The 14,788-nt window shown below is 43.6% G+C and overlaps 1 protein-coding gene across 6 annotated transcripts in view; it reads right to left on the bottom strand.

Annotated features, from left to right (window-relative positions):
* Nucleotides 1-14,788, bottom strand: part of LOC105478105 (transducin beta like 1 X-linked) — a 257,027-nt gene that overhangs the window by 126,576 nt on the left and 115,663 nt on the right. The gene's annotated exons all lie outside the window — the stretch shown is intronic.

The following is a 14,788-nucleotide window of genomic DNA, read 5'->3' on the forward strand; positions in this document are numbered from 1 at the left end:
AGTGCACTGATGCAACCTGATTGTTGGCCAGGAAATCTCTGCTTTTTGAGTCACTGGCCCCTTTCCCAGTTCTATGTGGGCTTGGGTGCACCACATTTTTGACAGCGTCTTCTCCCTCTGTTAGAGAGGGCTAAGAATCACCAAGTCCCTCAGGGGGGCGGAGGGAAGGTCCCCCTCACAGGTTCTGGGGACCCCTGTGCCAGCTGCAGGCCTGGGAGCCTGAGGAGGAGCCGGGGTCCACACCCCCACTGCACAGTGACGCTGGCTCTGCAGGAGACAGGAAGAGCCAGTGCCTTCACTGTAACCTAACCTTGGAAACCCTGGTGCTTCCAGACTGGTAGTTGACCCAGCGGGGAAAATGAAATGTGAACTTTTGAAACCTCCAAGATCGCTACTTGAGAGGTTATGCGACCAAACAGATTAAATGCAAATAGGGGTATCTGGAGGGATGGGGATGAAGGATAAACCAAGAAGGACACAGGTATACACCGATAATTCAAGAGAGAAAAAGAAAATAAACCCATTCAATCAGGACTACCCACTGATTCTAAGGAGAGTTTTTTCTCCTCTTCTAAATCAGGATGAGGGGAAATGAAAACCATTTGAAACAACAATTCACTTATCAGACTCCTGTCTTCCCTAAAATATCTGGCTCCAGAATTTTTTTTTCTAGAGGCTCTCATCTTATAGAATGTAATGCAGTGATCCCTTGTGGCTAAAATCCATTTCTTGTGGATTCTCAAGAAGTTGGTTTCCAAAACGATTCTCACCTTATCTGGGCAAGAAAGACACCGATAGAGATGGCCGGGGATAAAGTTCCTATAAATGATAGTTCTGTGAAGAATGAGTGTAAAACCAAGATGGGAGGGAGCAAAACGTCAACATGAAACATTTTCATAGACAAAACTTCCCAAGACCAAGTACTATCCATACCAATCCTATCAAGTTCCAGCTATTTATTCTCCTAGAAATTCCTGAGAACTAAAACATACTAAGCTCCACCTAAAAATGTGTCTGCACACAAGTATCCCTTTTAAAATAAAGATATCTAGAACTAGGAGAGTTACTACACCATGACGCACTGACAGAAAAACTGTTTGTTTGAGGTATATTCTTGGGAATTTCACACAAGTTAATCTTGACAAGGTACCCTATATTTTATAAACATAATTTTCATTTGCCCTGGCGCATTAAGGCCACTCTATATGTGATGCACAATAACAGCACCTTTTTGAAAGCTATATCCTAAGAAATGCATTTCCTCAAATAACTGCCTGCCAGCAGCCTCCCTGCATCCTGTTTTAAACCCATCTCCTATGCTGATCCCAGGCCAGTAACCCCGAGTGGGGCAGAGTTTCAGCTACATCAGGCATCACCAGTGCAGCGCAAGGGCTGGTGGGAAATCCCCAGAACACAGCCAAGTTACGGAGAACCCGCCACACAGTGCAGCCCTTCTCCCCCTTGCAGTGGAGGGGGTGACCAGGATCCCAAGGGTGAAGGGAAGTGGGCCCGACGAGGGAGAGGAGATCCAGGTACGCAATGGGCATGGGAGAAAAGGGAGGGGAAGCTTGAGGGCAGGGCTTGGGAGGCAGCTGGGCATGGAAATGAAAGAGCAGAGGGAAATAAATGGGGAAGTAGGGTGGAAGGATGGGTGTGGGGTTGGAAAGGAAAGGTGAAAGGGCACTGGGTGGAGAAGAGGTGAGAGAAAAGGTGGGGAAAGGGTCTCCATCACTGGAGTATACAGCCTCCTCATCCCCCTGTTCAAACAGTAGGACATGCCTTTCCCAGGGTTTCCCTATGTTCACCTGGTTGAAATGGCCTCTGTTAGGACAGGCCCGTGAGCACTGTGGCCTCTCCGTACCAATCTGGGCACTGCACTCACCACTGTTCTACGTGTGTGCGTGTGAGTGACCCTACAATGGATTAGTATTCGGCCACAAAAAAAAAAAAATGACATTTTGATATATGCTACAACATGGATGGACTTTGCAAACATTATGCTTAGGGAAATAAGTCAGATGCAGAAGGATAAATGTTATATGATTCCTCTTCTATGAGATACCTTGAATAGGCAAATAAAGAGAAGTCACTGGGGACTGAGTATGGGGAGGGGAGTGTGGAAGGGCCAGTTATTGTATAACGAGCACAGAGTTTTGGGGAAGGATAATGGAAAAATGTTTAGGTGTAAGAGGGTGATGGTTACACAACATTGTGAATGTTTTTAATGCCACTGAATTGTACACTTACAAATGCATTATGTAATTCTATAAAAAAATAGAATATGCAACTAGACATGAAAGTTTTAGTAACGTGGTCATCTCTTTGACCCACTATAGAAATAATGACCCAAGGGTTAAGATTTTCTTAACTACCTACAACCAAGGTAGATAAAGAAGCCCCAAGATGAAAAGTCCCAGCCACACTCCCAGGGGCTATGACATGACACTGCTTCTTTAAAATGCCGTTTAGTGCATGCTTGGAAAAAAGGTCAACATCTCAGGCAGTAAACAGAGCGGACAAATGGAAATAAATGAAGGGAAGATGAGGATACAGAGCAGTCGGCAATGATAAACGTCAAGAAGCCAAGAATTATTAAGTCAAGAGCAGAAACAGAAGACAGGAACAGGAGTCAGCAATGGGGGAAAAAATGACATCAACAGATACGAAAATGTAAAGATGTTTAAGGGAATGACCAATTAAAAAACCCCTTTGTCACATGGAACATTGAATTTTATATTCCAATTCAAAAGAGTTTAGATCACAGAAGTAAAATCAAAGCTGTTCTTCAGGTGACCAAACGGCTTTCATGAAAATCAGCAGGCTGATACTGAGCCCATGCTCCATGCCAGTCCTTGTCCCCTGCCCCCCGGGTACCTTTCTCTGCCCCTACTGCCCAGGGGAATAATTCCTGGAGGTACCCTATGAGTTCATGCTGTCCTCTTAGCCAAGGAGGCCTTCCTCCTCTGGACTCCAGAAACCTCCTTTTTATCATGTGTGTGTCACTTGGCTCAGGCATCACCTCTCTGAGCTCTGGAAGGCTGGTGCAGTCCTGCCTCCGCCCAACCCCACCTCCCTCACACTCCCTAGAAGGGGTAGGCTTTGCTCTTCCTCCCACTGGGCACTCCTGCAAGATGGCTGATGACCAGATGATTCTCTGCACACACCCCCACCCCCTTACCTGCTATAACCAGCACAAAGCAAGCAGTAGTAAACCATCCTTGCATGAACAAATACACTCCAGAATAGTTAAGTATTTATTAAACAATAATTTAAATATGTCAACAGTATTAAGTAAGCAAAAGAGACTGCATGAATCGGCTGGTCAAGGAAAAGCAGTCGACTGGGATCTACAGGAAAGCATCTGAGAAAAGAAAGGTCGACAGCAGGCTGTGCAAGTGAACGATCTCATCTGCTTTGTCAAATGCTGACAGAAGAGAACGTCATCACAGACTGGCATCATGTCTGTAGAGGGGAAAGGCACTGTGCTGAGTGCTTCACATGGAGAATGATGCTCCATCTTCCGGTGGAGGGTGAAACACTAGTTTCTTTGACAGAGCATAAAATTGAGGCTTCAAACTTGGAGGTTTTGCTCAAGGTCACAGGGAGTAAGCAGGAATTCCCACAAGCAGTCATGGCAGAGATGGCCTTGCCCAAGATCCAACCCTCACTCCTGGCTCTGGGATCTGTCCTGGGTCGTCCCTGGTAGATTACTTCTCTCCCCAAACCCGTCCCCCCGCCCCCACTATCACCCCCACACATACACACTGCATAACGATTTGGGCATAGCCCTTGAGTCTCTGAGAAAGGAACAGCCCCCTGAAGTGTCCACCCGCTGTTCTGTGGGACATGCCAACTCATACTCACTGGTTTCTTTCCCCTTCCTCCCCACCCCCACAGTAAGACTGACGGCAAGTCTCAAGATCAAATGGAGTGTGTTGCAGCAGTGATTTAAAACTGACAATCACAGTACCCCTGAACAGCACTGCTCACGAAAAATCAAAGCAATAAACAAACAAAAACGACTAACACCAAAACTTTGAAAAATTCAAATGCATTTAAAAGATACTGTATTTTGAACATACGTGGGCTTCCTTTCAAGGAGAACACCACAAATTTCCTTTAAAACTTAAATGTTCAAGAATCAAATGCAAAATGAATCCTGACTTCATGATATTTTGTTCAAATGAAATAAGGTCTCTGCTGATATTTTACTATGAAGATTTGTTTTGATCCACATCCTTTACTAAGAATCCGAACTGAAAAAACTTATGGCGATGCCAACCAAAAAGTTAATCACATAAATGGCTCCTTTCTTCTCTCTTTTTATGTTTTTTTACTTTTCTTATTCGTGTTTTCATCTGAGTGACTTTTTAAAAAAAACTTTTAATCTTGAAATTATTTTTAGACTTACAATAAGTTGCAGAAATAGCACAGAGCTGCATATCACTGCCACCCAGCTTCCACTTATGTTGACATCTTACACAAACATAGCAATTAGCAAAATATAAAAACGTTAAGACCTGGCACAGCACAACTAAGTGAACTACAGACTTATTCCAATTTCACCAGTTCCTCCTTCCGCCCTTTCTCTCTCCCAGGAGCCCACGTTCCTACAGTCAGCACATCCCCTTCGACCTGTAACGGTTCCCCGTTCTTCCCTTGTCGCTCCTAATGCTTTGGAGGAGCAGGAGAGGTGTTCTGCAGAATGCCTCTCAATTTGGGTTTGTCTAATTTTTCTCGTGATTAGACTCATGCATTTTTGGCAGGAACGCCACAGGAGTGGTGCTGAGTCCTTCTCAGATTGTCACAAGATGTTGATATGTCTTCTTAGTGATGATGTTGACTTTGACTACCTAGGTGGTATCCGCTGGGTTTCTTCCCCACATGTCACTACTTTTGTCCCTTTTGTAATTAACAAATGTCTTAGAGGAGACACTTTGTGCCTATGCTAGTAATAGGTAATAGTTCTTAAATGTTACGCATACAAGAATGAACATATGTCTCTCAGTGTATAATTTAAATAGTTTGCTTTACAGGTATTCTTTTCAGAAGAAAAAACTCCCAATAAGAAATCTTTAAAAATGGCCATTTAAAAAAAAAAAAAAAAAAAAAAAAAAAAAAGACCTCCTGAGTTCAATCATGGATGAAAAGTTAAACAACAGCAAGCACAATGCTTAGTGTGTTCAAGGATTAGTGTGTGCACCGGCATCCAGGCAGATCACCGGCAAGAAGGCCAACTCCGATCGGAAGGCTCAGTCCACGTGGCAACTTGCCAGTACTCCAAAAGGTGTCCTCAATCAAGACTGGGTTTTGTGTAATTTTTATCCCAACTATAAACAAAAGTTCCCTTGTAGCATCTACAGGCTCCAGATGCGAACAACACTACCTTCATCTTGACTTTGGACTTCTGGACTCCAGAACCGTGAGAGGATATACTTCTGGTGTTTTAAGCCAAGACATTTGGTTTGTGGAATTTTGTTACAGAAGTTCTACAAAACTAATATAGTATAATGATAATTTTACTGGACTCGAGTTTAATCACAGCATCACTGAAAGGCATAAATATGGCACCACTGGTAAGGATAACCCATGGGTATTCTGTCCAGCCAAGTTAGCTCACTGAAATATACTTTCAAACTTTATTCCTCATGCCCTGGGGTATTCACAGCACAGTGTAAAATGTCAGGGCAGGGATTAGGATCATTTACCTCTGATGTAAAATTGAAAGGGATGCCAGAAAATTCAACCATCAAAAGAAACAATATTGTAATATAACATCTTTAAAAATCAAAATGAGGCCGGGAGCGGTGGCTCACACCTGTAATCCCAGCACTTTGGGAGGTCGAGGCAGGTGGCTCACCTGAGGTCAGGAGTTTGAGACCAGCCTGGCCAACATGGTGAAACCCCGTGAACCTGGAAGGCGGTAGTTGCAGTGAGCCAAGATTGCGCCACTGCACTCCAGCCTGGGCAAGAGAGAGACTGTCTCAAAAAAAAAAAAAAAAAAATCAAAATGAATGCAAAAAGTACATGACAAAATGTCAAAATGTTAGAGAGAGAGACAGGATCAGTAATGTATGGAGCCATACCAGATCCTGAGGCAAAAGGAAACTTCAGAAATACTGATCCCGTGGTCTTTACTTAAAATTAATATTTTGTTCCTCATGGAATTTTTTGCATTCATTTTAATTTTTTAAATATCGCATTAAAATATTATTCAATTAGCCAAAAAATGAATGGAAACAACCCAAACATCTACTGACAGATAAACGCATAGATCAAATGTGGTACAGCCGCCCCCCAGCATCCACAGGGGATGGGTCCAGGACCCCTGAGGATACCAAAATCTGAGGATCCTCCAGTCCCTTAGATAAAAGGGAGTAGCATCAGCATATAACCGCTCATCCTCCCTTACACTTTAAATCACCTCTGGATTATGTATCATACCCAATACAATGTCAATGTCATGTAAATATTTGTTATGCTCTATTCACTTTTAAACTTGTATTTTTTTATTGTTGCATTTTTATTTTTCCCAAATACTTTCAATCCACGGTTGGTTGAATCCATAGAAGCAGAATTCGTGGATATGAACAGCTGGCTGTGTACATATACAATACATACAGTACTGTGCAATAGAAAGGCATGTCTGGCACGTGCTACCACATGAATGAACCACGAACACATGCAGAGTGAAAGAAGTCAGACACAAAAGGACAGACACTGTATGACTCTGCTTCTGTGAGGTTCCCAGAGTAGACAAACGCATTCATCTACAGAAAGCAGAATGCACGGTGGCAGGGGTGGAGGTGGGGTGGGAAGTGACTGCCACTGGGTGGGTGTTTCTTCCCCAGGTGATGAGAATGTTCTCAACTGGGCTGTGGTGACGGTTGCACGCCTCTGTGAATATAGTAAAAACCACTGAATTGTGCACTTTAAATGCGTGAATTGTATGGCTGTGCATCGTATCTCAATAAAGCTATTAAAATACACACAGATAATTTATCTTGACGTCTGTGGTGTTTGTCACCCCCTCAAATTTTTCTCCCAAAGCAAGCACCTCAGTCTCTTCACTCTGGCCCTGGTAAACATGGCACATCTTCCTTACAGTTTATCAATGGAAACTGATGTCCTTATGACTACATAAAAACAAACACCAATGAGCAAATAATGTGAACTCACTCATGTAAGGCGAAATGAAACTTCCAAGCCCTTCCTTGCCTCTAATGGGCCACAGCAGGGGCCCCATCCCTACCTCCAAGGGATGCCGACTCCCTCCCCACCACTGGGGGTGTTTCCATGGGAGTCACTGGCCTCTTCTGCTCTCACTGGACTGCAGGAAAAGTTCCAAGGGCAAGCCGTGGACAGCCAACAGCTCTCACTCTCGACAGACGGGTTCTGCCCTGCCATCCGACCAGAAAGAGGGCAACCCGTTCAGGGATGAGGCCTCCAGTGCTCTGTGCCTCCAGGGCTCCTTCGGTACCTTCTGGGGCTGCACGCGGGTGGCCCTCTAAGCTGCCCTGGCTCACTCCAAGGGCGGAAATGACCCAGCCAGGCTCCAGGCATCCTCCCCTCCAAAAATGCCTACAACTATTATACTGACAAGGCAAATCTAATTTTAGCCAGCCAGCCTCTGCAGTCAGCAATCGTTCCTGCACACAAAAAATAACGCTCCTCTCCATCTTCACGTTTTTTTTTTTTTTTTTGAGATAGAATCTTGCTCTGTCACCCAAGCTGGAGTGCAACTGTGTGATCATAGCTCACTGCAGCCTTGATCTCCTGTGCTCAAATGATCCTCCCACCTTAGCCTCTCAAGTAGCTGGGCACTAAAGGCATGCAGAACCACGGCCAGCTAATTTTTATTTTTTGTAAAAGATGGGGTCTCACTATGTTGCCCAGGCTGGTCTTGAATTCCTGGCCTCAAGTCATCCTCCCACCTGAGCCTCCCATATCTCTGGAACTACAGGTGTGAACCAAAACATCCAGCCTCTTAACCATTTTTAAGTACACAGTTCAACAGTGTTAAATTCACAATGCTGTGCAACCAATCTCCAGAATTCTCTTTATCTTGCAAAACTGAAACTCCATGCCCATTCAACAATTCCCCATTTCACCTCCCCCAGCCCCTGGCAACTGCCATTCTACTTTCTGTCTCTATGAATTTGCGTACTTTAGATACCTCATGAAAGTGGGATTACAGTATTTCTCTTCTGTGACTCGCTTATTTCACTTAACGTAATGTCCACAAGTTTCATCCAAATCGCGCCATGTGACAGGATTTCCTTCCTTTTCACGGCCGAATACTATTCCATTGTGTGGACAGGCCACATTTTGTTTATCCAGTCATCTGCTGAGGGACACGTGGGCCGTTTCCACCTCTTGGTTATTATAAATAATGCTGCTCTAAACCTGAGTGTGCAAGTGTCTCTTGAGATTCCGATTCCAATTCTTTTGGATGTATGCCCAAAAGTGGATTTCCGGGGTCGTCCGATAATTTTAGTTTTAAGAAACTGCTCAACTATATTCTATAATGTTTACCTGTTTATGCTCCTTCCAATAGTGCATAAGAGTTCCAATTTCCCCACATCCTTGCCAACACTTACTATTTTGGGGGTTGGTTTTTGATTTTTGGTTTTTTGATGGGACCCACCTTAATGCGTAGTTTACTCATTTTTAAGATGATGAAATTGAGGATTAGAAAGGATTGAAACTGCTACAGGTTCAACTGTGTTCCCCTAAAATTCACATGTTAAAGTCCTGGCGCCCAGTACCTCAGAATGTGACCTTACTTGGAAATAAGGTCGCTGCACATGTAATTAGTGAAGATGACGTCATTGAGATGGGGAATTTGGACACAGAACTGCACACAGAGGGAGGCGGTCATGTGAACATGAAGACAGCCTTCTACAAGCCAAGAAGAGAGGCCTGGGACAGGTGCCAACCCCACAACACCGCGGTTTCAGACCTGTGGCCTCTGGAGCTGCAGAGCACGTGTTCCTATCCCGTAAGCCGCCAGTCTGTGGCACTCTGCTACAGGAGCCTAGGGAACGAACCCAGTCCCTTGCCCAGGGTCACCGACATTAAGTGGCCAGTCCAAAGGGCCACAAAACCATCCTCCTCCGACTGCACTTTACTGTCCCCAAATTACCCTCTCAAACTTTAATGTGCTTCTGAGCTGCCTAGGCAGCTTATTAAAATGCAAATTCTCATTCAACAGACCTAGAGGCAGCCTGGGATCTGCATCTCTGACAAGCTTTGGTGAGGGCGGGGGAGCAGGCATGGAGCTCCTCTAGAGCTGGAAGAACACAACTCTAGATCCATGTATTAAAAGCTGCATCCAGGTGCGGATTCTGGCTTGGGAACTGTCTGTCGCTGGTGATGAATGAATGAGGTAAGAAGTGCTTAGAAAACTTAGGGCAAGTTGTGCTTGCGTTGGTGTCTGAGACATGATTGCTCTTCTAGTTACACATTTTAATTGCTTTTTACAAAGGCGCCCATTTCAGACTGGAAGTTTTTAAATGGTCCCTTTGACATGGATGCTTTGACAAGCCATTCCCTAGAGAGTCTTCTCTCCATTGCAGTTGGATTTTTTAAAAAAAATCGAAGTGACATTCACGACATAAAATTAACCATTTTCAAGTGTACAATTTAGTGGCACTTGGGGGCATTCACAATGTTGTACAATCGCCGCCAACCTCTGTATCTAATTCCAAAAAATTTTCCTCTCCCCCAAAGGAGATCTAGTACCCACTAAACAGTCACTTCCTGTCCCCTCTTCCCCCAAGGTTTTCTGAGTATTTTCGACAAATGGAACCTTATACGGTCTTTTGTGGCTGGTTTCTTTCAATGTAGCATGTCTTCAATTCTCACAATGTAGCATATATGAATATTTCATTCCTTTGAATGGCTGAATATCTGTACTTTTACCAAGTATACACATTCTCACAGATTTTACAAAAATGGGTGTCTCCTATTGCTTCCAATAATCCCATTGTAAATGCGAAGCTTTCTCTTGGGTTTTGAGAAGCCACTCCTGCCCCATCTCTAAAATCCACCTCTCCCCAACAGGGAGGTCCGATTTTTGGTATTTCCTTCCAGACATATTCTACCTAGACCAGCCCATATAGCTCCTCCCACTTTGACATAGAACTTGTATTAAACTCTACTCACAATTAGGTATCTGTCTTGCTTTTTACGTGCAAGAGCATCATGTGGAGTTCATTCCATATACAGAATTATGCTTTATTTTTCCCTATTGTTTGATAGATTCTATGCCTTTATTATAATCTAACAAGTTCACTGTGGGTGGTTGCTTACATCCTTCTGCTTTTACAAACAATGCCTTTGGTGAATATCATGTGAGTACTTCTTTGCATATATTTACACTATGTCCATGAGCTAAATCCCAAGAAGTGACAATTCTAGGTCTGATACATTTTGCCAATCTGCTCCCCAAAGAGGCTGGACCTCTTGCAACGCCTGCCAGCGACAACACCCGCTTTTCTCTGAGCTCCTGTCAGCGGAACACCGTCACGCCTCTGACCTCTGCTAATGGGAAAGGTGAAATGGTACCTTACACTTTTCATCTGCATTCCCCATGTCACGAGGGAGACTGAGCTTCATTCCATACATGTTAGAGCTATTCATGATTTCCCTTTAAGAAAACTGTTCATGTCTTTTTTCATTTTTCTCATGGCCTGCTGCTGGTCATCTTCCTTAGTGCTTTAGAGAGTTCTTCATGTATCACAGGAATCATTCCTTTGCATTACATGTTGCTAGAATCTAGTATCATTTCTTGGTTTGACATTTACAACCAACTCTGAGCCTCCAGAAAAAAAGAGGAGAATTATAATTACTAAATGCTTAGCATTTATATACTGTGTTAATGCTGTATTCATTTTTATCTTCACAACAATCTAAGAGGTAATTCATGGCTACCTTAACTTTATAGATAACACCTGAGGTTCACATATAATTTTAATCTAAGACACTGGTTCCTATCAGCATTCTGCTTGGCCTAAAAAACTTGCATTTCTTTTTATATTTATCAATGACATTTTCCTTTATATGCCATTGACCTTCTTTTTCAATATATCATTATAATCTTAAGGAAACCCCAAAACACAATCTGTATTCCCCTAACTCACACATTCCCATGAGCACGAAAGCAACAGGATTAAGTCCACAACCTGATCCCTGGAATCTGTGAACATGACCTTATATAATAAAAGACTGAATGTGACCTCATTTGGAAAAAAGGGTCACTGCAGATGTGATTAACTTAAGAATTCTGAGATGAGGCATTCTGGGTTACTGCATGGGCTCTAAACACAGTGTCCTCCTAACAGACAGAGATGGGAATTATGCAGCCACAGGCCAAGGGGCACCTGCAGGCACCAGAACCTGGAGGACAGACATAGAAGGGGCTCTCCCTTGGAGCCTCCAAAAGGAAGCCGCCCTGCTGCCGCCTGACCACCCTGCTGACCTTCTCAACAATGACACAATACATCCCTGCTATTTTAAGCCACCTAGTCTGTGGCCATTCGTTATGGCAAACAGGAAACAATTACAGAATGATAATAGTATCATTTTAAGAATTCTTCTATATTAGGGATACAACTTGAAATGTTTATAGGTAAAATCACATGATGTCTGAGATCTGCTTTAAATTACTCTAAAGAAAAAACAGCGAGGGGATGAGGAGACAAGCTTGCGACACGCTAACAGCGGCTGGAGGTGAGTGAAGAGTACACAAGAATATACCAAGATAGTTTGTATACCTCTGAATATGTTTGACAATTTCCATATTAACAAGCTAAGAGTGTATCTCAGGGACTGGCAGGCAAGCATCTGAACTATTTATGTGGCATCTGTCCCAATCTTCACACAATGCAATTCACTTTAACATCTAATTTTATTCACTACCTTCTTGAAAACAGTAAGGAAAACATTGGAACCCCATTCATTAAAGCTGCCACTGCATAGTGGCTTATGCGAGCAACCATGCAATTGAGTTTCTTGACATACATCTTAATTCTTAATCTCATCTCTTGCAACAAATCTTAATTGTCAATCTCATCTCCCTATATACTTGGTCAGACAAATTATATCTCAAGCTGAAAGAACATACATGCATTTGGATAAAAGTAAAAATAAGGGATTCTTTCTTATTAGATGTACTACACCAGGAGCACATGAATAGAACTGTAAGTACTAGAATCAACAGGTTTAAAATACTACTGTTTTCTATGGAATCAGATTCCCAAAGGGAAGCAAATTGCTTGCAAAGAAGTGTGCTGCTTATAAAGGTCTAATTTATGTAACATGGGCCAAGTCCAAGGATATGACCGTAATATGGGAGATCACACTTCAAGCTACTGTGAAAACACTTTAAACGTTAACTGGCAGCTCTGAAGCAGTAATTAAGGGTGGGACTGTACTGGCTGGGGACCTTTGCAACACTGAAACTGTGTAACAGAAGCCATGCACTGCTACAAAGCACAGTACTCTGCAAAATGGTTATCCTGCTTCTTGTAAAGAGGTTGAAGGTTCTTGATACGTTCATTTAGCAAAGGCAGGGCTTAATTGTCATAATGCTTCCTCAGGGAACATTGTGTTCCAGCTGCACCTAAACTGCCCTGTAAAGAAATGGAGTAAGAGGGGCAACCTGAGTCAGCATCCTTCAGAGAAACCTCCGTGGAATCTAAAGGAAAATCGAAATAAGAAACAGGACTCAGCTGGGCTGGGCAGCAGGCCTCCAGCTCTCATTTGCTCTACGTACAGGAGGCTTCTGTGATCCAAGCCTCATGTTTCCAAGGGTGTTTCAGAATTTGAATGCCTGCATATCGGTCCAGTACAGGATCTTGGCCCTCTCCAAGATGATGCTCTTTTGGCAGATAAACCTTCCCGCGGCACTGAGCAAATGACAGGTACCCTAGAATGGGTTTCTTATGTCGGCATTTGTGAGCCATCACTCTTGGCTGTTGGGGCCGTACTGCGCATGGTAGGATGTTAGCAGCATCCCTGGGCTCCACCCACTAGCCAACAGCATCCCCCACACACCTACTGAGACAACCCAAAATGTCTCCAGATATTGTCCATTTCCCCTGGCAGTTGCGGAGGGGTGCTCAATCCCCCCACTGGTGAGCATCAGAGCCCTAGAAAGCTCCTTACTGGAGAGCCATGCCTGAACTGTGGGCTATTCTGCTACACGGGGGACACAGTGTGAACTCTTCCCCCTACCATTCAAGCTGAGGGACAACAAATGGTAAAACAAAGCATCCACAGAGAGACCATGAGGAAAGAATGTAGAGATATGGAAGCATGCAAGTTTAATGGAACTCAGATGGCCTTTCAGGAAGGTAAAATACAATTGTTTATGAATAATGACAGCATTAGGCTGCATGTGAAAAGGGTTCTGTGAGGTTCTCACTTAGCTATGTGCAATTTCTAGGGACACGTGATGGATGCTGCAACCATTTCTCTACAGCCCTTAGTTTTTTAATAACAATGACAATCATAATGTAAACCAACAATAACATTTGAAAGCCCCCCAACCACCTAAATGGACTTCCTCCTCTGGGCCAGGGCCAACTAAATTTATCCTGAAAGACTGGACCAGGCCATTACTGCCGGGAAGTGGGGGTCAGGCATGTCTCATTATGTCCCTCCGGCATGAACATCATCACAGACCTCAAGTCTGATAATAAACATTTACAATCTATTCTCTCTGAAGCTTGCTACCTGGAGGCTACATTTGCAGGATAAAACATTAGTCACCACAACCTCTTAAGGTAGCCCAGACATTCCTTTCTATTGGTAATAACTCTTTCAACCAATGGCCAATCAAAAAAATTTTTAATCTACCTATAACCTGAAAGCACCTCCCCTTCCCCCTGCGCCCTTGCTTCAAGTTGTCCCACCTTTCTGGACTGAACCAATGTCTACCTTAAACGTGTTTGATCAATGTCTCATGTCTCCCGAAAATGTGTATGTGAAAGGAAAATAAATCTTGGGTTCCCAAATCACTAAGTTAAAGGGAAAATCTAGCTGGGAACTACTTAGGGCAAACCTGCCTCCCCTTCTATTCAAAGACACAGCCTCTGCTCACTGATACAGATGCATTTCTGATGGCCTCCTTTGGAGAGGCTAATCAGAAACTCGTAAGAATACAACTATTTGTCCCTTGTGTACCTATGATGACCTGGAAGCCCCCTCCCCACTTTGAGTTGTCCCACCTTTCCAGACCAAACCAATGTTCATCTTACATATACTGATTGATGTTTCATGTCTCCCTAAAATGTATAAAACCAAGCTGTGCTTGGACCACCTTGGGTACATCGTCAGGACCTCCTGAGGTTGTGTCACGGGTGCACAACCTTAACTTTGGCAAAATATGCTTCCTAAATTGACTGAGACCTGTCTCAGATTTTGGGGGTTCACACATAAAACCAAGCTGTGTTCTCCCTAAAATGTATAAAACCAAGTTGTGCCCCCACCACCTTGGGCACATGTTCTCAGGATCTCCGGAGGGCTGTGTCACAGGCCATGGCCACTCAGAGTTGGCTCAGAATAAATCTCTTCAAACATTCTACAGAGTTTGACTCTTTTCGTCGACAGTAACAGCAACTCTAATAATGACAGTGGTTTAGGTATACCTATGATTTGAACTCCTGCCAAAGCCAGGAGCAGCATGGTTTATGAACCCACTGAAAGATTCCCTTAGTTGCCTCTTCTTTTGTTCCTTTCTTGGACTTTCTATCACGGTGGTTGAAAGAACATTCAAAATCCA

The sequence above is a fragment of the Macaca nemestrina genome, chromosome X (assembly GCF_043159975.1).
Source record: "Macaca nemestrina isolate mMacNem1 chromosome X, mMacNem.hap1, whole genome shotgun sequence".
Classification (NCBI taxonomy): Eukaryota; Metazoa; Chordata; class Mammalia; order Primates; family Cercopithecidae; genus Macaca; species Macaca nemestrina.